The sequence below is a fragment of the Stenella coeruleoalba genome (assembly GCF_951394435.1).
Source record: "Stenella coeruleoalba genome assembly, chromosome: 10".
Classification (NCBI taxonomy): Eukaryota; Metazoa; Chordata; class Mammalia; order Artiodactyla; family Delphinidae; genus Stenella; species Stenella coeruleoalba.
In genome coordinates, this window is record NC_137156.1 from 25,880,346 (window position 1) to 25,904,664 (window position 24,319).

A 24,319-nucleotide genomic window follows, 5' to 3' on the forward strand; every position below is an offset into this window, starting at 1 on the left:
CTTCTTCAGAGCAGAAAGTGGAGCAGGTGGAAGCACAAAATGTTCACTCTGACAATGAGGTACTCTGTTGGAGAAGGTGCTGAGAAGCTAGCCGAGTGGAAGTTCTTGGAAAACAAAAATCCCGTGTTCAAAGACATACTTTTATACACAGGTTTTTGGCTATTTTCCCTCACAGACCTTGAGAAAAACACCACCAATGCCCACCCGTTCCCAATGGATTTTGTTTTCTTCCCTCCTTCTTCTTCTTCTTTTTTTTTTTTCCTGAAAACTGGTTCCCCAGCAGGTGTAGAAAACTGTAAACTGTTCTCTTGTGTCCTGTGGGCTCACTTGCTTATCTAAAGATTCATCTGCTCACCGGGGCTCTCTTGAAACCGAAAACCCTGAGTTCAATGTTGAGAGATGAAGTCAGACACAAAATTTGTCCACTCCACTCAGCCAGACTATTTCCCCCCTTCATTCATTCATTCATTCATACATTTATTTATTTATTTTGACTGCAAATACTCTTGTGGCTTAACTTCTGAAAGGGAAGGGAATTTTGTCACCACATGACTCAGAGCTCAAGCCCTTCTTTTTCCAGTACCCACATGTCCCACAGACACACCTGCACATCACCATATGTTTCTCTCTCACCATCCAGATTGAGCCAAGGGGGGCTGCTGGAAGCTCCTGGAACCTACAAGACCTGGCACCTACAAGACCCAGCTCCAGAGACAATTTGCACCTGGTTGTTCTTGAGGTCAGCCTCCAACGGTGTGGCTTCAGGGACTGGAAACAGCCGGTTTCTAACCCATCCCTGGATTAGGAAAATATTCTTAGGAAGGAGGAAAAACAGGGTTGCCAATAGGCACTGGCATTTGAATGCCTCTCCTGGAATAGGTTTAACGAGAGAGTCACAGCCTGCCTGCAGCTCTTTTACTTACTTTGAAAGTGGAAGTAATAAAGGTCACCCCAGGAGACTTTGGACTGGGCTGAGCTATAGAATGATAGGAACTCTAAAGTTGCTTTGGTCAAAAATGCTCAGTGTAGCTCCCCCCCCACCACCTGCAAAGGACTGAAATGACATTATTTGGGGAGAGGGAGTCATCTTCCTGTATACTACTCAGTTCGGCCGGTAATCCAAATGTCCATCTAACAAAGCTAGCTGATTTAGAGGATAAGCCCAGGAGAAGCATGCTTACTCTCACCACACCATGATTGATATTGGAAGCCACGTGCAGAGCTGCACAGGGGGAAATAAGAAGTTGAAAATGGAGGGCTCTCTGCTCCAAGAATAGGTCTGTATTTCCAAAAACCTTAGGGCTCCCCAAAGTAGAATAGATATAACTACACAGTTTTACCGTGCTAGATACAGAATGCTCACATGGCATTTTCTTTCCATTTCACACTCTTTCCAAGTTTGATTCATGTTTCTTCATGTCACACAAGGTTTACAGATAATCAGAGACACAAATAGCAATTGCACAAATATTAGTATGTAAGTCCCTAACTGTCTGGCTAAATGAATACCAAGATCCTAAACAAATATTTTCTAGAGACAATGAGGTACATTTGCCTTTTTAAGAAATCAAATGTCTTGAGATATAATTTGCATGCAATGGAATGCATGGTTTTAAAACATGCATTTGAATGAGATTTCACAAACGCTTACACTCATGTAACCACCACCTCCATCAAACTGTGGAACTTTTTTGTCTCTTGAAAATTTTCCTCATGTCCATTGTCCATCAATCCATTCCAGGGGGTGGAAAAACAGTATTCTGATATAAATCATGATAGCTTAATCTTGCCTATTCTAAAACTTCAACAAAAATGGAGTCATACAGTATGTATGCTTTTGTGCTTGGCTTCTTTGGCTAAACAAAATGTATTTTGGGATTCAACCACGTTGTGTGTATCAGTACATTAACATTTTTTATATTGTTGCATAATATTACATTGTTTGAATATAGGACCATATATTCTTCCGCAGTTCTCTTCGGGGCTGTCTCCCCACCTCATGCATGACCTCTCTTTCCACTCAAATTCTTTCCCACCAAGCTGGGCAACCCTCCTCCGTAAGGCCATCCTGTCTCATTTGGGGTCTGACACATACCGTATGGTTAGGGTCTGAAATATTGAGGAATGGGAAGGGAAAACTGAAGGAGAGAAGGAATGGGCTGAAGACATGACTTGCTTTTTTTGTTTACTTTGAAATGTATATATTTGTGTGTGTATTCTATCTCAAACTGTAAATATTCTATTCACAAAATAAATTTGAAAAATTTATATACATACTTATATATTTTTCCCAATAATAGATAATTGTTTGTGTAAAATCGGTTAACCTGTGGAGAATATTTTGAGGAATTTCGTTGAGTACATACCAGTGTTTGTGTGAGAGAGAAAAGTGAAGAGGGAGCAAGAGAGAACTACAAGATATTATTGATTTCAAAGAGCAGTTTTTAAAACAGTGTAAACAGTATGATCTTGTTTGCGAAAAATAGGATAGACATCAAAATCACAGAAAAATAATGATATGGTATTCCTTTTTTTTTGGAAAGTACTTTTTTTAAAAAAATTTAATTATTTTTATTTATTTGTGGCTGTGTTGGGTCTTCGTTGCTGCACATGGGCGCTACTCTTCATTGCGGTGCACGGGCTTCTTATTGTGGTGGTTTCTTTTGTTGTGAAGCATGGGCTCTAGGCATGAAGGCTACTACTGAGTTGTGGCACGCAGGCTTAGTAGTTGTGGCCTGTGGGCTCTAGAACGTAGGCTTGGTAGTTGTGGCACACGGGCTTAGTTGCTCCGTGGCATGTGGGATCTTCCCGGACCAGGGATCGAACCCGTGTCCCCTGCATTGGCAGGCGGATTCTTAACCACTGTGCCACCAGGGAAGTCCAGGGTATTTATTTCTGAGTGGTGCAAATATGGGTGTTTCTATCTATTATTTTTGCTTATCTCTAATTTTCAGATTTCTCTAACATAAAAAGGTAAAGAATAGTGTGTGTATATGAAGATTTTTAATACAAATATGAAGTATATTAGGAAGGATTCCTTCATAGGAGATACAGGATTGAAGAAATAATCAGCATTCTTGGGAATGAAAAATTGGCTTAAAGTAGAAAACAAATGGAAATGTCAAATATCAGAGTAGACACTCCTGAAGGTCAAAATATTGGGTTAGGAAAATGGAGTTACTACATGGTACTTTAAATCAAAGAGATTTAAAAAATTAGGAAATATAAGTTAAGCAAATAGATCCAGAACTTCAACATTCACCTAGAACACTTTCCAAAATGGAAAGGAGAATAGGGGCAAGAATCAGAAGGAAGGGTACTTCACAAAAAGTTGGAGTATTGCAAAAAAAAAAAGAGTCATATATACATGAATTCTTATAAAGTTTTAGAGCTCCAAACAAACAACTAAACAAAAACCAAAAACCTCAAAGCTTCCAGAGTCCAGAAAAATGTGTTATGTACAAAAGAAAAAAATCAGATTCCATCATACATCTGTCATTCAATATTAATTACTAGAAAACAATTGAAATTAGTCTTTATTTTTGTCGACAAAAATTCAACTAACAATCAAGTTAAGCAAAAAAGGTGGAATTTTATTTGAGCCAAACTAAGGATTATAACTTAGAAGACAGATTCAGAAGCTCTGAGAACTGTTCCACCTGTTAGAAGTTGAAGGCACAGTCACACATATTTTTGAGACAAAGGATCACACATATTTTTGAGACATACTGACATTTTACATAAAAGTTCACCAAAGATACATAGTCCAGGTAAGCATGTACAAAGCAAGCAGAGAGTCTCCATGATCGCCTACAGAGTAGGGAAAGAATGCTATTCTTTTAGGAAGTTACATTGCTGTCATCACAAGAAAGAAAAAAATTGATCTTTACAATCAAGCGGGCATTCCCACCTTTGAGGAGGTCGGGTTAATGTATAATGCAGATACACATTGCATATTACAGGGGGAAGAAGGAGGCCCAAACAGACAGAGAGAGAGAATTTTTGTTTAAATTTTCTTGTCCTGCTTTAAAATATAAATTTTATTTCATCACTTTCCTGAGTAGAAACTAGAATTATCTAAACAACAAAACATTAAGTGTAAGAGCAAAAGAAAGAAAATTCTGGACAAGCAAAGAATCAGAAGTTTTCTCCTCACTAAACTTCTCTTATATGAAGAACGAAGGTTACAGGTTTTGAACACAGGGGATTGGAGCAGGGAAAAGGTACAAACTTTTGAGATACATCCCACATTCTGTTTATACCCGCCCTCTGTGGGGTACTGTTATTTGATTTGGAGTAAAGTGGAAGATAGGAGATTTCAGATATTGCGTCCTGGCATTAGTCACCTAGGAATGGAGGAATCAAGGACTGACTTATTCTCCTTTTCTGATAGCTCCTTCCAATAGAGTAGTTGCCTACAAGGAGACTGCATGGCTTTCCTGCGGTGGTGATTTACTTCATAAATTTAAATCATTTTCCCAAAGTATGATAGTATTATTCATACTCATGTCAAATCCCTGCCTGTTTAGGAAACACAAATCCAAATCTCTAATGAGATTAGATACTTAAGCAAGTTTCAAAAGGAATACTTAGAATAAGCAGATATTTTGGTATTAATTTTATAGGCAGACCTGGGAGAGGATTGGCATTCTAAGCACAGTGGAGGAAAGGGTTAGGTAAGTATCACACCGACTCACTCTACTAATCCATCTTAATTGCCTGAAGTGGATTTCTGTTAATCAAAAACTAAGAGAAACTGTTAGATCTCACCAAGTCATAAAGTAAAAGATTTTATATAGCATAGTTGTTATATTATTTAAAATCTCTGGTTATACAGCAGAAACTAACACACCATTGTAAAGCAATTATACCCCAATAAAGATGTTAAAAATAAAAACTGAGAGAGACACTACAGTCATTTGAGCGCTTCAGGAGGCCATTTCTTAGAAGCACTGTGAACCACCTTAGCTATAATCTTTTTTACCTTGTGGATCCCATTTTTGTCTTCACTCCAGCTATTTTCAGGACCTCCCTCTGGGTCATACTGTTCTCTGCTCTGGGAAAGATGGTGTGTTCCCTGGACTTCTCTCTGCCAAGAGACCTCTTCTTTATCTTGCTTCTCCAAGTGTCCATATGGGGCTCAGGCGAGAATATTTTATATTTTCTATACCTGGATTCTCTTGCTCTCTGAACAGAAGCATTAAACTACTCCATCATGTCTCCAATATACCTAGGTTAATTCCAAATCTTTTATTTTGATACAATAATGTATTTGTCCATATACAAGGACAAATAAATCATTATATGATTATTTTAGAGGGCAGGACCAGGTAGAATTACTTTACTGATGTCCTGTAATTCATTTAGATCTCAGATTCTGGAGGAATGCATTTTCTGATGCCCAAGACTTGATTAAAAACTCTATAGCTTCTTGATTTTCCAGCACTCTCCCCTCCTCCTTCATTGAATTTACCACCATGGCAATTTAAAAATCTTCTGTTTAATATGAGATCACTCTGTTGATTGTAAGCTCCACAGGGTGGAAATCCTCCTTGTCTTGTTCACTGTCTTCTTCAGTCTGAATGTGTGCTACAAATTATTGCTGTATGAATGAGAGAGAGAATGTCTATGGGGCTTTACTGGACCAATAATGATGCTGTACTCTAAAAGGTCCAGGCAGGGTATTCTGATATTCTTTTCACTTGTGGCTCTATTCCACAGATTCCTTTTTGGTGATTGGTCCCTCGGAGCCCATTGTGGCCATGCTGGGTGCAGACACGGTGCTGCCCTGCCGCGTGTCCCCAGCCATGAGCGTGGAGAATATGGAGATCCGGTGGTTCCACTCCCAGTTCTCAGATGCTGTGTATGTGTATCAGAATGGAATGGAGCAGGCGGGAGAACAACTAGTAGATTTCAAAGGGAGAGCAGAGTTGGTAAAAGACTACATCACTGAGGGAAGAGTAGCTGTGAGAATCTACAACCTCCGGGTCTCAGACAATGGAATGCACAAGTGTATTTTTTAAAAAGGAAGTGATTTTGAAGAAGCCGTTTTGGAGCTAAAGGTGATAAGTGAGTAATATCTGAGAATACATATCACTCTAAGGGAAATCTAAGTGTTCTGTACTTGATTTGGGGGAGGAGGATGGTGAACAGGACAGAAGCAAAAAAGGAGTTATCCTTAGAGCTAGTCAATATCTTAGACAGTGGATTTAACCCCAAATCCTCTTCATCTATTTATACATTTATTGTGCTGTACTTTAAAATTAAACTATTTCCATAAATATCTACCATAAAAATTGATCATTTATTTCCCTCTACATTTCTCCTCACATATTTTGAAGGAAGGCACCATGATTAGCAAAAAGTACCATTACTCTAAGAGACCAGAATTCCAGCTGGGTACCATGATGGACAGAAGCTTAACAGGGAGTGTTAGTGGTCCAGAACCAAATCCACTGTTTGGAGGAAGTGACTGTGAGGGTTTGACAGAGTAGATTGAGGTGCTGGTTAGTTTTTATTGTTTTTTAATTTCACATTCATAGGCTCTTTTATGTCTGGCTTTTTTTGTTGTTGTTGTTCAGCATTATGTTTGAGATTTTTCTATGTAGTTAATTGAATGTAGCTGTAGTTCATTTCTATCTCTTTTTTATTGTTTTACTTTTTACATTTAGATCTTTCATCTATAGAAATGTATTTTTGGTATGAAGTTTAATGAAAAGCTCAAAATACTGTTTCATAATGTATATATTCACTTATCTCCATACCAGTAGTGAATAGTGTAGAAAATCTCCACCAGTTTTCAATGCATTGTTTCCCATAAACTTCTCATAGGTACCAGGGTAAATCTAAATTTTCTGTGTGGTTATAATGATTTATCTGTCTATTTCTTTGGTGTTTCCATTTCTAAAGCTATATACTCTCTGCCAAGACAAACACGTTGTTTCTTTTTAGTTGTAATGTTTTTCTCATACTGTGACTATGTGGGGCCTACCTTAAATTAATACTTCTCATTTAACACCATCTGACAAGATATTGATATACTCATTTTATCCATCTTCTTTATGTATAACTTGAATGGAAAAAATCTAATCCATTAGATCTTGAAGGAAAGAGTGACAAACTCTCCTGAGCCATGTTACTGTGATCTCACTTCAGTATCCTCCCAGTAAGAGGTCAAAGATTTCATAGTCATGGAAATAACCTCATGCAGGTGACAGCATTTTTCAGTACCTTTCCCATAACAGTGCTTTGACTTATTGGTGTAAAGACAAGTCCAACCTTTAGAAGCAGTTGTTTGATTATATATCCATGCTTATCTTTCACTCATTTAAACTTTGTCTATTTTACAGCCACTTCTAATGCTCAGAAATGGGTATTCCTTCTCTTTCCTCTTTCTCAACATAGATATAGGTTTCATCTGCTTATGTCAACTTGGAACTTCAATGATTATATTCTTCCAGGAAATGCAAGGTCTATTTGGTTTATTAGTTCTTGCTTCCTAGGCTTTGATCTGTTCCATTTTTCTCAGGAGCAGTTTATTTCCTTTTTTCAAGAGAATTGGCAGTTCCTTCAGGCAATTCTGAGAAGATGGATTGTCTTTCAGACTGCTTTCTGTTTTCCAGAAGTATATTCCCCCAGGAAGATCAGGGATTGATAGTAAAAATTATTAGCTCTATTATAATTTTTAGCCAAAAAAAGATGATGTAGCTGAGGTTCCTAATATATTTCCCACAACTGAGAAACTAGAATAGAACTGAGCTTATGGTGGTTCCATACTTCGTGATATCAAGTTTTAAAAAGACAAAATAATATATAGTCTCAGAAGTTAGAATAGCCATCATTCTTGAATAGACAGTGAATTCATCTAGTATTCTGGTGCTGTTATATTTTGATATGGGTGTTGGTTATGTGAATCTACTAGCTGATCTAGCCTGTGCGGAGTTCAAGAAGAGGAGGGGTAGTGGAAGGAAAAGAAAGGAGTGAGAATGGAAAAGTAAAAAGATCTTGACTCTTTCATGGACTCACTTCACCTTGTTACCTTCATGTTTTAGATAATCTTTACTCAGTGGAAGAAAGAAAATTTGGAAAAATGACAAAAGGAGATTGTTTAAGGAAGTGACTACATGTAGTCTCAATTTAAGCACAGAAGAAGTCTTCCTTGAGACTCCAATAAATGGAATAGACATATGATATAGATACAGAACAGATATAGATATAGTGGCAACATGTCTACATTGGCAAATTTTACTCTGTTCCTTCCCTATTATCCTTCTATGGCCAATTGCAGATATGCTTGTGTAGAGGAAATATGACAGGCATTGGTATAAGTTCCAGTATCAGCTTCAATGTTCTTGTAATTTTTGAACTTCAGATACCCATTTATCTCACGGGAAAAGAAAAGAACCCCCTTCCATCCACAGAGAGCTATGGTGCTTTGTCCATCTTCTCCCACTGGTGTAGCTGTGAAACCCGAGGACAAAAAATGTCCAAGTCTGACTGGACCTTGAAGATGGCGGAAGAGTAAGACGCGGAGATCACCTTCCTCCCCACAGATACACCAGAAATACATCTACACGTGGAACAACTCCTACAGAACACCTACTGAACGCTGGCAGAAGACCTCAGACCTCCCAAAAGGCAAGAAACTCCCCACGTACCTGGGTAGGGCAAAAGAAAAAAAAGAAAAAACAGAGACAAAAGAATAGGGACGGCACCTGCACCAGTGGGAGGGAGCTGTGAAGGAGGAAAAGTTTCCACACACTAGGAAGCCCCTTCGCGGGCGGAGACTGCGGGGACGGAGGGGGGAGCTTCGGAACCGCGGAGGAGTGCACAGCAACAGGGGTGCGGAGGGCAAAGCGGAGAGATTCCCGCACAGAGGATCGGTGCCGACCGGCACTCACCAGCCGGAGAGGCTTGTCTGCTCACCCGCCGGGGCGGGCGGGGCTGCGAGCTGAGGCTCTGAGGACCGGGTTTCGGTTTCGGACGGAACGCAGGGAGAGGACTAGGGTTGGTGGCTTGAACATAGCCTGAAGGGGTTAGTGCACCACGGCTAGCTGGGAGGGAGTCCGGGGAAAAGTCTGCACCTGCCGAAGAGGCAAGGGACTTTTTCTTCTCCCTTTGTTTCCTGGTGCGTGAGGAGAGGGGTTTAAGAGCGCTGCTTAAAGGAGCTCCAGAGACGGCGCGAGCCGCGGCTAAAAGCGCGCACCCCAGAGACGGGCGCGACCCGCGGCTGAAAGCGCGGACCCCAGAGACGGGCGGGAGACGATAAGGCTGCTGCTGCCGCCACCGAGGGGCCTGTGTGCGAGCACAGGTCACTCTCCACACCCCTCTTCCGCGGAGCCTGTGCAGCCCGCCGCTGCCAGGTTCCTGGGATCCAGGGACAACTTCCCCGGGAGAACGCACAGCGGGCCTCAGGCTGGTGCAAAGTCACGCCGTCCTTTGCCGCCGCAGGCCCGCCCCGCACTCCGTGCCCCTCCCTCCCCGCCGGCCTGAGTGCGCCAGAGCCCCCGAATCAGCGGCTCTTTTAACCCCGCCCTGTCTGAGCAAAAAACAGACGCCCTCCAGCGACCTACACGTAGTGGCAGGGCCAAATCCAAAGCTGAGCCCCTGGGAGCTGTGAGAATAAAGAAGAGAAAGAGAAATGTCTCCCAGCAGCCTCAGAAGCAGCGGATTAAAGCTCCACAATCAACTTGATATACCCTGCATCTGTGGAATACCTGAATAGACAACCAATCATCCCAAATTAAGGAAGTGGACTTTAGGAGCAAGATCTATGATTTTTTTCCCTTTTCCTCTTTTTGTGAATGTATATGTGTATGCTTCTGTGTGAGATCTTGTCTGTATAGTCTTGCTTCCACCATTTGTCCTAGGGTTCTATCCGTCCATGGTTTTTTAAAAAAATTTTTTTTCTTAATAATCAATTTTAATTTTAATAACGTTATTATACTTTACCTTCGTTCTTTCTTTCTTTCTTTCTTTCTTTCTTTCTTTCTTTCTTTCTTTCCTTCCTTCCTTCCCTCCTTTAGACAACGAGTCATCCCAAATTGAGGAGGTGGTCTCTGACAGCAAGATTTATGATTTTTCCCCCTTTACCTCTTTTAGTGAGGGTGTATGTGTATGCTTCTGTGTAAGATTTTGTCTGTATAGCTTTGCTTCCAACATTTGTCCTAAGGTTCTATCCGTCCCCTTTTTTTTTTTCCTAAATAAGAATTTTTTAATTCAATAATTTTATTATACTTTATTTTATTTTTACTGTATCTTCTTTCTTTCTGTCTTTTTTCCTTCTTTCCCTCCTTCCTTCCTTCCTCCCTCCCTCCCTCCTTTCTTTCCTTCTTGCCTTCTTTCCTTCTTTGCTTCTTTCTTTCTTTCTTCCTCCCTTCCTTCCCTCCTTTCCTTCTTTCTTTCCTCATACTACTACTAATTCCCTCTACTTTTTCTCCCTTTTATTCTGAGCCGTGTGGATGAAAAGCTCTTGGTGCTCCAGCCAGGAGTCAGGGCTCTGCCTCTGAGGTAGGAGAGCCAACTTCAGGACACTGGCCCACAAGAGACCTCCCAGCTCCACATAATATCAAACGGCGAAAATCTCCCAGAGACCTCCATCTTAACACCAGCACCCAGCTTCACTCAACGACCAGCAAGCCACAGTGCTGGACAACCTATGCCAAACAACTAGCAAGACAGGAACACAACCCCACCCATTAGCAGAGAGGCTGCCTAAAATAATAATAAGGCCACAGACACCCCAAACACACCACCAGACGTGAACCTGCCCACTAGAGAGACAAGATCCAGCCTCATCCACCACAACACAGGCACTAGTCCCCTCCACCAGGAAACCTACACAACCCACTGAACCAATCTTAGCCACTGGGGACAGACATCAAAAACAGCAGGAACTACGAACCTGCAGCCTGCAAAAAGGAGACCCCAAACACAGTAAGATAAGCAAAATGAGAAGACAGAAAAACACACAGCAGATAAAGGAGCAAGATAAAAATGCACCAGACCTAACAAATGAAGAGGAAATAGGCAGCTTACCTGAAAAAGAATTCAGAATAATGATAGTAAGGATGATCTGAAATCTTGGAGATAGAATGGACAATAGAATGGACAAAATGCAAGAATCAGTTAACAAGGACCTAGAAGAACTAAAGATGAAACAAGCAACGATGAACAACACAATAAATGAAATTAAAAGTACTCTAGATGGGATCAATAGCAGAATAACTGAGGCAGAAGAACGGATAAGTGACCTGGAAGATAAAATAGTGGAAATAACTGCTGCAGAGCAGAATAAAGAAAAAAGAATGAAAAGAACTGAGGACAGTCTCAGAGACCTCTGGGACAACATTAAACGCACCAACATTCTAATTATAGGGGTTCCAGAAGAAGAAGAGAAAAAGAAAGGGACTGAGAAGATATTTGAAGAGATTATAGTTGAAAACTTCCCTAATATGGGAAAGGAAATAGTTAATCAAGTCCAGGAAGCACAGAGAGTCCCATACAGGATAAATACAAGGAGAAATACGCCAAGACACATATTAATCAAACTGTCAAAAATTAAATACAAAGAAAGCATATTAAAAGCAGCAAGGGAAAAACAACAAATAACACATAAGGGAATCCCCATAAGGTTAACAGCTGATCTCTCAGCAGAAACCCTACAAGCCAGAAGGGAGTGGCAGGACATACTGAAAGTGATGAAGGAGAAAAACCTGCAGCCAAGACTACTCTACCCAGCAAGGATCTCATTCAGATTTGATGGAGAAATTAAAACCTTTACAGACAAGCAAAAGCTGAGAGAGTTCAGCACCACCAAACCAGCTTTACAACAAATGCTAAAGGATCTTCTCTAGGCAAGAAACACAAGAGAAGGAAAAGACCTATAATAACGAACCCAAAACAATTTAGAAAATGGGAATAGGAACATACATATCGATAATTACCTTAAATGTAAATGGACTAAATGCTCCCACCAAAAGACACAGATTAGCTGAATGTATACAAAAACAAGACCCATATATATGCTGTCTACAAGAGACCCACTTCAGACCTAGAGACACATACAGACTGAAAGTAAGGGGATGGAAAAAGGTATTTCATGCAAATGGAAACCAAAAGAAAGCTGGAGTAGCAATTCTCATATCAGACAAAATAGACTTCAAAATAAGGACTATTAAAAGAGACAAAGAAGGACACTACATAATGATCAAGGGATCGATCCAAGAAGAAGATATAACAATTGTAAATATTTATGCACCCAACATAGGAGCACCTCAATACATAAGGCAAATACTAACAGCCATAAAAGGGGAAATCGACAGTAACACATTCATAGTAGGGGACTTAAACACTCCACTTTCACCCATGGACAGATCATCCAAAATGAAAATAAATAAGGAAACATAAGCTTTAAATGATACATTAAACAAGATGGACTTAATTGATATTTATAGGACACTCCATCCAAAAACAACAGAATACACATTTTTCTCAAGTGCTCATGGAACATTCTCCAGGATAGATCATATCTTGGGTCACAAATCAAGCCTTGGTAAATTTAAGAAAATTGAAATTGTATCAAGTATCTTTTCTGACCACAATGCCATGAGACTAGATGTCAATTACAGGAAAAGATCTGTAAAAAATACAAACACATGGAGGCTAAACAATACACTACTTAATAATGAAGTGATCACTGAAGAAGTCAAAGAGGAAATCAAAAAATACCTAGAAACAAATGACAATGGAGACACAACGACCCAAAACTTGTGGGATGCAGCAAAAGCAGTTCTAAGGGGGAAGTTTATAGCAATACAAGCCCACGTTAAGAAGCAGGAAACATCTAGAATAAACAACCTAACCTTGCACCTCAAGCAATTAGAGAAAGAAGAACAAAAAAACCCCAAAGCTAGCAGAAGGAAAGAAATCATAAAAATCAGATCAGAAATAAATGAAAAAGAAATGAAGGAAACAATAGCAAAGATCAATAAAACTAAAAGCTGGTTCTTTGAGAAGATAAACAAAATAGATAAACCACTAGCCAGACTCATCAAGAAAAAAAGGGAGAAGACTCAAATCAATAGAATTAGAAATGAAAAAGGAGAGGTAACAACTGACACTGCAGAAATAAAAGAGATCATGAGAGATTACTACAAGCAACTCTATGCCAATAAAATGGACAATCTGGAAGAAATGGACAAATTCTTAGAAATGCACAACCTGCCAAGACTGAATCAGGAAGAAATAGAAAATATGAACAGACCAATCACAAGCACTGAAATTGAAACTGTGATTAAAAATCTTACAACAAAGAAAAGCCCAGGACCAGATGGCTTCACAGGCGAATTCTATCAAACATTTAGAGAAGAGCTAACACCTATCCTTCTCAAACTCTTCCAAAATATAGCAGAGAGAGGAACACTCCCAAACTCCTTCTACGAGGCCACCATCACCTTGATACCAAAACCAGACAAGGATGTCACAAAGAAAGAAAACTACAGGCCAATATCACTGATGAACATAGATGCAAAAATCCTCAACAAAATACTAGCAAACAGAATCCAACAGCACATTAAAAGGATCATACACCATGACCAAGTGGGGTTTATTCCAGGAATGCAAGGATTCTTCAATATACGCAAATCTATCAATGTGATAAACCATATTAACAAATTGAAGAAGAAAAACCATATGATCATCTCAATAGATGCAGAGAAAGCTTTTGACAAAATTCAACACCCATTTATGATAAAAATCCTGCAGAAAGTAGGCATAGTGGGAACTTTCCTCAACATAATAAAGGCCATATATGACAAGCCCACAGCAAACATCATCCTCAATGGTGAAAAACTGAAAGCATTTCCACTAAGATCAGGAACAAGACAAGGTTGCCCACTCTCACCACTCTTATTCAACATAGTTTTGGAAGTTTTAGCCACAGCAATCAGAGAAGAAAAGGAAATAAAAGGAATCCAAATCGGAAAAGAAGTAAAGCTGTCACTGTTTGCAGATGACATGATCCTATACATAGAGAATCCTAAAGATGCTACCAGAAAACTACTAGAGCTAATCAATGAATTTGGTAAAGTGGCAGGATACAAAATTAATGCACAGAAATCTCTGGCATTCCTATATACTAATGATGAAAAATCTGAAAGTGAAATCAAGAAAACACTCCCATTTACCATTGCAACAAAAAGAATAAAATATCTAGGAATAAACCTACCTAAGGAGACAAAAGACCTGTATGCAGAAAATTATAAGACACTGATGAAAGAAATTAAAGATGATACAAATAGATGGAGAGATATACCATGTTCTTGGATTGGAAGAATCAACATTGTGAAAATGACTCTACTACCCAAAGCAATCTATAGATTCAATGCAATCCCTATCAAACTACCACTGGCATTTTTCACAGAACTAGAACAAAAAATTTTGCAATTTGTATGGAAACACAAAAGACCCCGAATAGCCAAAGCCATCTTGAGAACGAAAGAAGGAACTGGAGGAATCAGGCTCCCTGACTTCAGACTATACTACAAAGCTACAGTTATCAAGACGGTATGGTACTGGCACAAAAACAGAAAGATAGATCAATGGAACAGGATAGAAAGCCCAGAGATAAACCCATGCACATATGGACACCTTATCTTTGATAAAGGTGGCAGGAATGTACAGTGGAGAAAGGACAGCCTCTTCAATAAGTGGTACTGGGAAAACTGGACAGGTACATGTAAAAGTATGAGATTAGATCACTCCCTAACACCATACACAAAAATAAGCTCAAAATGGATTAAAGACCTAAATATAAGGCCAGAATCTATCAAACTCTTAGAGGAAAACATAGGCAGAACACTCTATGACATAAATCACAGCAAGATCCTTTCTGACCCACCTCCTAGAATAATGGAAATAAAAACAAAAATAAACAAATGGGACCTAATGAAACTTCAAAGCTTTTGCACAGCAAAGGAAACCATAAACAAGACCAAAAGACAACCCTCAGAATGGGAGAAAATATTTGCAAATGAAGTAACCGACAAAGGATTAATCTCCAAAATTTACAAGCAGCTCATGCAGCTCAATAACAAAAAAATAAACAACCCAATCCAAAAATGGGCGGAAGACCTAAATAGACATTTCTCCAAAGAAGATATACAGACTGCCAACAAACACATGAAAGAATGCTCAACATCATTAATCATTAGAGAAATGCAAATCAAAACTACAATGAGATATCATCTCACACCAGTCAGAATGGCCATCATCAAAAAATCTAGAAACAATAAATGCTGGAGAGGGTGTGGAGAAAAGGGAACACTCTTGCACTGCTGGTGGGAATGTGAATTGGTTCAGCCACTATGGAGAACAGTATGGAGGTTCCTTAAAAAGCTACAAATAGAACTACCATATGACCCAGCAATCCCACTACTGGGCATATACCCTGAGAAAACCGAAATTCAAAAAGAGTCATGTACCAAAATGTTCATTGCAGCTCTATTTACAATAGCCCAGAGATGGAAACAACCTAAGTGCCCATCATTGGATGAATGGATAAAGAAGATGTGGCACATATATACAATGGAATATTACCCAGCCATAAAAAGAAACGAAATTGAGCTATTTGTAATGAGGTGGATAGACCTAGAGTCTGTCATACAGAGTGAAGTAAGTCAGAAAGAAAAAGACAAATACCGTATGCTAACACATATATTTGGAATTTAAGAAAAAAAAATGTCATGAAGAACCTAGGGGTAAGGCAGGAATAAAGACGCAGACCTCCTAGAGAACGGACTTGAGGTTATGGGGAGGGGGAAGAGTGAGCTGTGACAGGGCGAGAGAGAGTCATGGACATATACACACTAACAAACGTAGTAAGGTAGATAGCTAGTTGGAAGTAGCCGCATGGCACAGGGATATTGGCTTGGTGCTTTGTGACCACCTAGAGGGGTGGGATAGGGAGGGTGGGAGGGAGGGAGATGCAAGAGGGAAGAGATATGGGAATATATGTATATGTATAACTGATTCACTTTGTTATAAAGCAGAAACTAACACACCATTGTAAAGCAATTATACCCCAATAAAGATGTTAAAAAAAAAATGTCCAAGTCTCAGATGAATGACTTTCCTCTCCAGGTTTGGGTTCTGGTACTCATATTTTCATGGTGGGTCCAGAAGATGAAGGAATAAGGCTGAAGTGCACAGGCAAGGGATGGTTTCCCCAGCCTGAAATACAATGGGAAGATGAAAAGGGAGAGAAGATCCCATCTCTCGCTGAGGACAAGACACAAGATAATGATGGGTTGTTTCGGTTTGAGGCATCCCTTCTTGTGAGAGACAGGTCAAAGACAGAAGTGTCCTGTTCCATGAAGAACCCTTTCTTTGGACAAGAGCAAGTGGAAACCATTTTTATCCCAGGTCAGTGTTGCTCATTTGGGGGGCAGGACAGAAGTAAGGAGGGGATATTTATGACCTGGGTTGGGCTACACTTGCTTGGTGTATGTTTTTAATCAGGTTTGGGGGGGGGGGTCCTGTGTCAGAACACTTCTTCCCTAGGACCTCTCCTTGGAAGGTAGCATTCATTGTGACTTTGGTGATACTTGGGGCTTTCATTGGTGCTGTTGTGTATTTGGCTCAAAATGAATGACAGAAAAAGAAGAAACTATCAGAAGTCAAGAAGGAAAAGGAGAAAGAAAATAAAGCCAAAGGTAAAACTGTGAATCAGACTTGGTGGGGATCTGTGAATTTATGGGTTTGTTAACATGATTGTGCATGTGGATGGCATCTTTTGGGAACAAAGAGATATGTGTAAGGATGAGTTAGAGCGCCAAGACCGCCTATAAAACATGGAGCCCAGGACCTCCATGAGAAAAAAAAAAGTATTATAAAGTCCATTGGAGAGAGAAAATATCACTGGTATAAACATAGAGGTTTTTTTTTTAATGGTCATAATAATTCTCAATTAAGGTATTTTTTTTGTTTTAGGTATATGGAAGTAGCACTTAGGATCTGGGCTTAGTAACATAGTCTAGAAAATATTTATTTTCTGTTAAATCCATTTTGTTATTTTCTTTCCTTTTTAGAATCATTTGAGAAAGAGCTTGGTAAGTCTTCCACTTTCTTTGCTCTAATAGAGGAAATAGAGTCATTACTGTATGCTGTATGTCTGGCCTCTCACAGGCTGTTATTCCTTTCAGCCAGAAGGAAGAAACTGTATCAGCAAGGTGAGTTATACTGATGTTATGGTTGGATGAACCATTTTATTGGCCCCTCTGTTCTGGCCACCTCCTATTTACCTTGTTGGTGAGGGAGGGATCCCATACCCTAAACAGTATAAGATGTTCAAACACATGACACCCAACACTGGACAAAAGAGATTGACAGCAGTTTTTTAGTCACATGTACCCACATCCTGGGGAAGAAAGACACCTCACGCCATGCAGGGCCACATGGAGACTGCACCTGGGAGCAGAACGAATTAACATGGTCTGTAGGAGCCAGGCTTTTCAGGAACAAGAGAATGAGGTGGCGCTGTTTTCTGTGGAAGTATGTAATTGGCTTGTTTGATATTTTTTGCAGGCTGACAGGGAGGTAAAGTTCATTAGGTTGAAGACCAGCTGTGGTTCAGCTGTTTTGGCCAACAGGGAAATTAGCTGAGAGGGGGAGCTTTTCCTGCTGGGTGGACGGCATACCTGGTGAGAGCAGGAGAACTCACAATTAGGCATTTGGAGCCCTGTGACGCTCAAAGGTATCAAGGCAACACATAGAATTTTAGGCTTTCCAATAACTCTCACAATTTAAGCCTACTTTTCCTTTCTTCCCGCAAAAAAACAGACCCTCATATTTTAACATAGATGTAGAATGTGGAAAATGTGAGAAATAAAACAGGAGATGTAAAAGAGGGCAAGTACATCAGAATTGTCATTAAGATAATGAATGCAGAAATATAGTACTATCATAAACCCTCAGATTTCTTGTGGTCACTGCAATTTCACACCCTGAAGTGGCATTCCAATGAATGAGAGAATCTAATTCCTTTGTTCTATTTCAGATTGGAGAAAAGCAGAGTTATATGCCGGTGAGTAACTGATGTTGTCTTGGGGCTTCAGGTACTTCAGGATTTCATGAGGCATTTCCAGAGAATTTTTCAGATAGGCGCCATCATCTGGAGATTTTACTTTGAACCTGGGAGTCCAAAAAAATACAAGAGGTAAAGGGATAAGCATCTCACTAGTTCGGAGGAAACGTCCTTAGCATATTTTCCCATATGATTTTCTTTTTAGACTGGAGAAAGGAATAGTTCAAAGCAGGTGAGTGCCCTTACTATTTTGTCTCACTTAATCTCTTTTATACAAATGAGAAACTACTCTATTTGTATAAACTCCCAGTAATACCTAACTGGTTTTTCATTTCATGGCTTTCATTTCAATCTCATGCAGAAATGTTAACAGATTTCTTACTGTTCTTACACCGTTCATTCATCAGCATAAAATTATACAACTATTTATTCAGTGCCAAATAAATAGAGTGGAGCTGGTCTCTAACTTCACGGGAGAGCGCATGTACAAACTGTGATGAATCTTATGAAGGAATAAAAGATTGCCATGAGAAAAAAAAATCATGGATTAAAGGAATTACCCCGAGGAATTGATATTTAATCTGAGACTTAAGTGATATGGTAGATCTATTCATGTGAATAACATTGAAAGAATAGTTCAGTCAGAGGGAAGCCTATTACATACCCAGTCTGATACACAGAAGAGCTTGTTGCATCTCAGTGGAAAAATGGCCCCTGACCATCTTAGGGTCTTTCCAGAATTATGAGTCGACTCTCTATTTCTACTGCTTGCTACTTCACTCTGAATATCCCTGTATCCACACACATTTCCCAGTTAAGTTAATCCTCCAAAAATTAAAATATATTATAATTGCTAACATAAAAATTCTTATGAGAAAACTTTTAATTATTGAAGATGTTTGGTTTGACAAGAAGCAGATTAATTACTACTAGTATTAGCACTATTGTTATTATGAGTACAGGTATTAGTGTTATTACAACCATCAGAAGCTAAAATTTACCAATTGTTCATCATGGACAAGATGTAGTACTAAGTTCTCTACACATTAGCTCGTTGACTTTTCACACTAGTCCTGTATGTACTGAGGTACCAAAATGATGTACATCTTCATGAGATTAAAGTGGGACAGAGAGAGACAAAGTAACTTCAACATCACTGCTACGAAAGACAGAGTGATTATCAAAATTCAGCTCTTTCTGACCACACAGCCTGGAATTTCAACCATTAGAAATATAATAAGAGTGTATGAGAAGTAGATGACTTAGTTTTTACATAAGCCTAGAGAAAAATGACACCAAAGAAGCTTAAATGAAAGTGGGTACACTGTGATTGGAAATAAGGCATGGCTTAACTATTAAGAGCAAGCAGTAGAGCAACCAGCATTTGCAGGAGGTTAGAGAAACACCAACTTGAAATATGTGATCCTGGAGATTTTCAGATGAGACAGACTTCTTGGCTAAATGGTCTCAGCCTGTCTGGAACACATGGTTACCCAAGGTCCTATCCATCCCTGGCCTTCTATGATCTACACATCATGTGTCTCCTATGAATGAACATAGGAGAGAACATGCATTGTTTTACCTAATCTTCCATTTCTCTCCCTCTTATTTTTCTTCATTCTCCTTTCCCAGTAATTTGCATCTTTCCTAAAACTAACCAGTCTCCACTGTGGAATGACCTTTATTTTTTTTCCCCATACCTACAGTGGTTTTTACTCTGGATCCAGCCACAGCTCTTCCCAACCTCATCTTATCTGAGAGCAGAAAACATATTTATTCAAAAGAGAGTGTTTCTCAGAATGGTGATGCCCCAACACACCAAGAGCAAGGGGAGTCTGAAGCCATCTTCAGTGTTCTGGGCAAGATTTTTCTTACTGTGGAGAGACAATACTGGGAGGTAGAAGTAAATATTGGGACAGAAGTTGGATCTAGAGCTAGATGGGCTCTGGGTGTTTGCTCAGACACAGCAAAGAGAGAGGGGTGGTTTTTAGAATGTCCAGAGAAGAATTTCTGGGTGGTGGTATACAAGGCAGGAGAATTCATATTTCCCACCTCCCAGAGAAAGCCTCTGTCACTGAGGCAGCACTCCTGCAAGATAGGAGTTTTCTTGGACTGGGATGCTGGGAATGTGTCCTTTTACAATATGATCGATGGGTCCCACATCTATCCTTTTACTGGAATCACCTTCTGTGGGACCCTTCGTCCTTATTTTAGCCTTCAGGGTGCTGGCGCATCTTTGACCATCTGTGCAGCTTCAGATCACACTGAAAATTGTCTTGATTCTTCTCCAAAGACCTCTTTAACTCATTTAAGTAGTTGTGATACAAGCGTCCCCCAAGAAACTCTCTATTACCTCCATAAGTGAAGTGTCAGCACCTCTGCTGCCTCTGCTCAAGCTTCTTATATGTATGTTGTCCAAGAAAGCTCTTCTTCTTGAAGAGTAGGTCATTCGCACTAGGTATAAATCCGACCCCTTTCAAAGAGAGGTAGAGGGAGAAAGAGAAATGGCACAGCTAGAAAATGTCTGGGGGAATTTCCTCCAGTGCTCCCTTTGGGGAAATACTCTTTCTGGGCAGCAACGATTTGTCACGAGAAAGCTCCAAGTTAATTCATGAGCCTTTCTTCAGTTCTGGTACTTACTGTGTTTTGAAGTAAATATGTTTAAAGCTACATTTAAAGAGAAAATCTCTCTTCTTACTATTTTTGTTATCAAATATGGAAGAGGGAGTGATGTTTAAAGGGGAGGGTCTCAGTTGAGCAGTACTGTTGGAGATACCCACAGAAATCTGTTCAAGTCTTTTAAAAGTTAATGGCTCAGCTTGTTCTTTCTTCAGACTTTGGTGTCCATCAACTTCTAAACTTGGACTTTACCAAGGTGTGTTGAAGACTGATAAATAACTGTAAAACCATTTGAGGAGAACAAGCCTCCTGGGAAGGAAGAGACTTTTTTAAAAAAAAAAAAAAACAAGTTCTTACTGGTCAGCAAGTCCAGAACTGTATGTGAATAAAAAAGGAATGGATGTTACAATTTATGTTTTCAGAGAAAAAAAATCATCAAATAGGAATGGAGAAACATCCTCAGACTTCATGAAGAAAGAATCATCATTAACATTGCCTATTTTTTTCTTTCTGACCAAGTTCTTCCCGCTGTTGAGGGTTTTTCCTTTGCCTTTAATGCAGCTAAGCCTTCTCCAGGTGTTTATCACAAAGCTTACGTTTTCAAGAATATAAAATATGAGCTTCTCCTGTTAAATGAACCCTCTCTTTCTGACAGTAGATGAGATCAACTTAGATCCACTTAGATTTTTCTGCACTTCTAGCAGATCTTTAAGTGACAAGTCCCTTTAACAACCTCTCTTGGAAGGTATACTGCCATAGCAAAAGTTCCCTAACACACAGCCACTAGGTGGCAGTCAGTATTTGAACCCAAGAAGAATAAATCCAGAGTCCAGAATATTAACTTTACTGACAATAAAGGAAGGGCTTAAATAACAAGCAAGATATAATAAAAGCAGGAGAGAGGTAAATGAACGGTGGGGAAAATATTAATAGGTATAATCAAATGGACATGTAGATGAGGATATGTGAGGGTAACAACAGAATGGGTACAAATGGTATTGGAAGTATGATATGGAACAGAAAGGACAATGCGTTCAGTTTGGGATATTTTACTTTTGTCATATATATATGTGTGTTTGTGTGTGTGTGTGTGTGTGTATATGTATATATATATCACACAAAATGTGAACCCTGATGTAAACTATGGACTTTAGTTGAAAATAACGTACCAGTATCAGTTCATCAGTTGTAACAAATGTACCACATCAATGCAAATTATTAATAATAGAAGAAACTAAGGGGTGAGAGGGGAGGGATATGGGAGTGCTCTAGATTTTCCACTCAATTTTGTTGTAAACCTGAAACAACTCTTAAAAAATAAAGTCTTTTAATTTAAAAAAAAAGGATGAAGTACTGGTACATGCCACAACATGGATGAACTTTGAAAACATTACACTAAATTAAAAAAATACAGACACAAAGAAATCCATATATAGTATTTATGATTCCATTTATATGAAATACCCAGTATAGGCAAATTCACAGAAACAAAGTATATTAGGGGCTGGAGGGAGGGAAAAATGGGTGTAACTGCTTAATGGTTATGGAGTTTCCTTTTAGAGTAATCAAAATATTCTGGAGCTGGATACTGATGAAGGTTGCACATATTGTGAAGGTAAAAATACCACAGAATTGGACAGTTATTTTTTTCTTTAAATAAAATTCTAATGGATATGAAAATTAAATACACTTTGATTACATTCCTTCCTAATTTTGATTGAACTCAGATTTGAGACATCATTTCAGTAATTATATACCTTTCTCATCTTAGTAATAACATCTTTCCCATTTTGCATTCTGCCATTGAGATTTCTCTCTTCAAGAAACTGTAAGATCAGAGTCTAAAAAGGACTGAAAACTGTTCATGATTTTTGGTTCCCTTTAAGTTAAAACAACAATAAGGGGCTTCCCTGGTGGCGCAGTGGTTGAGAGTCCGCCTGCCAATGCAGGGGACGCGGGTTCGTGCCCCGGTCCGGGAAGATCCCACATGCCGCGGAGCGGCTGCGCCTGTGAGCCATGACCGCTGAGCCTGCGCGTCCGGAGCCTGTGCTCCGCGGCGGGAGAGGCCACAGCGGTGAGAGGCCCGCGTACCGCAAAAAAAAAAAAAAAAAAAAAAAAAAAAAAACAACAATAAGAATTGGACACTTTAAAATGACTAAAATGATGAATTTTATGTGTATTTTACCACTACTGGAAAAATTTAAAAACTAAATAAAATAAATGTTAAAATACTTGTAAAATAATAATACTACAGTATTACACTGCATAGTTTCAAACATAAGTTTATGAGTTTAAAAATAGAGAAAACATATCATGACCCAAAAGAGAAAATTCCAGAATGCCGCAGATGAATAATCCTCAAAGGACAGCTAAAACCGTGATGTCTGCCTTCCTAGAAAGCAGCAGCCTGTCATTTGCAGGTATTCCTCATTCACACTTCAGAAGATTTTAAGACTTCTTCCAAATCTTTATTTCTTCACATTCTTTCTTCTCCTATGTGTGGCTTCTCTCTTTTAATTCATTGTGACTTTTAAAATATTTTTATTTCCATTGCATTTTATTACTTGTGTTGCATTAATTGCTTATGTTTATTCTATAATTGTTAATTTTAAACTGTGTGCTTTTTTTCACTCTAAAACAGAAATTGATATTTTCATAAACATCACACATAACACATTTTTCTCTTGGACTAAAATTTCTGAAAAATTTCCTTACTCCACATTCTTAATTAACTTTCTGAAAAAGTCTGGTGCAGGAATTACACACTTTATGTGATTTTCAAGATTATGTCTTAGGGATCAGATTTTTCTCCTTATATTCAGCTGTATTTTCTTTACCTCATTTTAACCATATTTTTTGTTTTCTCACCCCCACTTGGATAATTAATTGTCACTTTCCTAGAGAAACCGATCAAATATTTGATCATTCCTTGCACTTCCTCCTCTAGGCTAAATTGCATTTCCCATTGGATTTTCTAAGGGTCTTTTATCACCAGATATCAGATTGTGATCCGTAGGCAGGATATCAGAGAGCTTGGGATATGATAGGTCACAGAAGGGATCAGTCTCCAGGTCAGATTTGATGCCAGAGTAAAGTTAAAGCCTCTTGATTAGGTAAATGGGTGATCGTGTGAGACCCCTTCAAGCGGTTGGTGAAAGGGGAAAAGAGCTGGGACTTAGAATATAATCCTGGTTTCCAGAATCCAGGGTTATTGTTTTCCTTGGAGGTGTTTCTGGGGCTCTCTTAGGTGCAGGGAAAATGTCAGGAGAACCTACAGTAGGGGACCAAAGAATGAAGGGGGTCCAGAATTTCAGAGAAGAAAATTAGGGGGGTATAGATAAGGCACTTGTTCATGTTATAGAAGGAGAGACATCCAGAAGTGTAGTCCAGAGAGATTCTAACCTGTCCCAGAGACATCTTCAGAGAGCGGAGGCTTAGAGGAGAGGAAATGGCCCAGTACTCATTTCCATAACAACTCACTGCCCGAACCCATTCTCAGTTGACACAAAGATGACTCCTTCACGACACTGTCCTTGACAACACTCAGGACCCATACTCTCCTGTCCCTAACCTCCGCTTCTTGTAACCACCTTCCTGAGATGAGCCCCTCCTGGCCCA

General features: G+C 39.3%; 1 pseudogene across 1 annotated transcript; it reads left to right on the forward strand.

Annotated features, from left to right (window-relative positions):
- The first annotated feature begins 4,917 nt into the window (after window positions 1-4,917).
- On the forward strand, window positions 4,918-20,447 carry LOC307192398 (butyrophilin subfamily 1 member A1-like; annotated as a pseudogene). The gene is made up of 9 exons: window positions 4,918-5,144; window positions 5,722-6,069; window positions 16,141-16,422; window positions 16,545-16,712; window positions 17,088-17,108; window positions 17,202-17,228; window positions 18,056-18,082; window positions 18,288-18,314; window positions 19,789-20,447. The product of its transcript is annotated as a butyrophilin subfamily 1 member A1-like (transcript).
- The last annotated feature ends 3,872 nt before the right edge of the window (window positions 20,448-24,319 follow it).